Consider the following 2,872-nt stretch of genomic DNA (forward strand, 5'->3'; position numbering starts at 1 on the left):
TGTTGGTGGGCAGGGTTTTCTTCATTCTCTTGGTTCAGGCTCAATCTTAAGTAAGCCCTGTGTATACAGGTTTGTGGGGGGGGGGGGAGACTCCATATGGATGCCAAAGTGCTTTATATTTGTGATAAATTGTGTGCAGAAGAGTTTTCTGCCTGCACAGTCTCAGTGCTATTGGTAAAAGATATGAGCCCAGGACACTTTCCTGCCCCATTTCCAATGGTAGAGTGTTCTTTTCTTCTACCCATCTCAAGGCAGCAATGTTTGTTACCTGTGACCTGTGGGTGATAAAGTTTGCTCAGTACTTTTGATTCATATGAGAGAAGGAAGGGTATGGGCAGGGCTTGAGAGTTCATAATTTTTCTGAAGCAGTGACTTATCCCCTCCTGTAGGCCTGAAAAGCCCAGGAAAGGGCTCTTTGGTCTCCCACTCTCCATATGATTTTTCTTGCGAACAACTAGTAGAGGTTCACCGACCCAAGCCTGAAAATGAGTGTGAACTCTCCTTGTGTGTGGTGCTCTCAGGGGTTTTATACTGTCATGCCAGCCCATACTCTAGCAATTCACTAAAAGTTCAGCTAATTTCTTCTAACCCACTGGTATGGCGGCTAGTGCCCCTTCTTCCTATACTGTACCACAGGTTTATGCATCCAGTCTCTCCCTGGCAAGACCTGACCCTGGTTGGAATTCAGTCTACTTGGTTGCACTATAAAGACCTCAGCTTTCTGATGGGTTCAAATAATATTATGATTGTAATTTATTTGATTTTTTCTCCTTGATAAGGTGAGAATGATGCCCTTTCTAGATTACTATAGCTTATATGAAAGTGGAACTCTTTATTCTGAAGCTTCCTTATCCTTGAGACTCTCTTATTCTACTTTAAAACTCTAATGGGATGTAGTGTGGTAGCTCCAGGTTTCTAATAAAGTATGCTGTTAAAATGAGTCCTAAAGAATAAGGCCTTGTACAGGAAGCAAAATGAATTCCTGGACTTATGCCAGTCTGTGTTTGTGACACTAACCAATAGTGACAGAGGACCTTTGTTGTAAAATCAGCAGTCTAGTTCTTTGAATATTTTATGACTTACTTAAAAATTATTTTTAATCATCCCCTAGTGCTATGGGTCAAATACATCTCCTAAAAGTTCAGGTAATGGAAACTTAATTCCCACAGTAACAGTGTTAAGAGGGTTAATTAGAAATCTCATTAGATCTAATAGATTCAATTAGATTGTGAAGACTATGCCCTTGTGAATGGATTGATCCATTCGTGGAGTAATGGACATGGTTCTGATGGCTTTCAAAGGACAAAGAGTGAGGAGTTTACTCTCTTGCTCAGCCTGTTCTTGCCATGTGATACCCTGTCTTGCTGTGCAAAGCCTGCACCAAGAAGGCCTTCACCACATGTGTCCCCTGGACCTTGGACTGTCCAGCCTACGAAACTGTAAGAAATAAATTTTATTTCTTATAAATTACTCAGTTTCAGGTATTCTGTTGTAAACAACAGAAATGAACTAATACACCTAGCTGAGTCATTTAGGTCATTCTTCCAATCTGCTGAAAGCAAAGAATTGCACACCAGTAATCCTGCAAAAGGAATTTCTAAACGTCATTCTAAACTTGTCATTCACATTTTCAATACTACATCAATAGTATTCCTAATTTATCCCTTTGGTTAGTGCTCTACTTTTCACCTCGGGATATGGTGGGATCCAGCCACTGACAGAACCATGGCACCAAAACAGGATGGGGCAGGGGAAGAAATGTTCCAATGTCTCCTCATTTGTGCCCTTCCCAATACCCTGCTACACTTTTCCATTGACTGATCCAAACTGTAATTCAGACAAAGGAATCCAGCTGATGTAGACAATATATAGTAAGAGCCACAGTGGCAAAAGTAAAAACCAAAAGAAAAAGTTAAAAGGAGCAGGTGAGTTTAATTTTAATAGCATATTTTATCTCACACAATGTCAAAAAATATAATTTCTGCCTGAAATCAATATAGATAAATTGTTAGTTAATTTTTAGTAGGTCTTTAAAATACTGTGCATTTTGAAGATGGTGAATAGACGGTTCCCAGCATCACTCTCTCCCACAAATGAACCAATTTACAACTATAAAAATGTAACATCAACCAAGCTGGGGCCACTGGAGCCCAGGGGAAGAAGAGGAGAGACCTACGGAGTTCACGAAGGTGGGAGAAACCTTGATGAGAGAAAGAAAAAACTGCTCTGAGGGTTTTGAGCTGCTGCCACTTTAGAGCTCAAGCTGCTGAGCACATGGAGCAGGAGCCAGCAGAAGCCGCAGCTGTGCCCTTCAGATGGATTGCTTGGAGGCAGCAGGGGAGAAGAGGGCCTTGGTGGCCCCCAGGACAGCAAGACCACTAATAGGGTTCCTGTGGACCCATGCAGGAGTGAGGAGCCAGAACAGCTGAAAAAGGGGAGCTGGTGAATCATTGTAAGGGACCAGTGCAGGGCACATCCCATGCGAAGTGTATGGAGCATGGGCAGTGGGAGAGACAGGCCCACTGGGAGAACACTGGAATACAGCAAGGACAGCCAGTCCACTCCACAATCAGCACAGGATCACTCAAGGAGACTGGTCAGGAATGCAGAATTGCATGGAGTGCAGTTTGATGAAAAAACTCAGGCCCAGATCAGAGTTTCTACACAACCCAGGTGAACTGGGTCTCTGGAGAGCTGGAAGTACCTATAAGGTCAACCATTAAACCCTAAGCTGCACAACAAGCCTTCCCTAGGAAAACAGCAGCAATTTAGCTCAACCACACAGCGCACGTACTTGTTCCCACAGGAAGTTCCTCTGTTCTAAAAGTAAGCAAAGGACTAAAAATTAGTTCTGGCCCAGGCACACCACCAG

Source organism: Cynocephalus volans, chromosome X (genome assembly GCF_027409185.1).
Source record: "Cynocephalus volans isolate mCynVol1 chromosome X, mCynVol1.pri, whole genome shotgun sequence".
Lineage (NCBI taxonomy): Eukaryota > Metazoa > Chordata > Mammalia > Dermoptera > Cynocephalidae > Cynocephalus > Cynocephalus volans.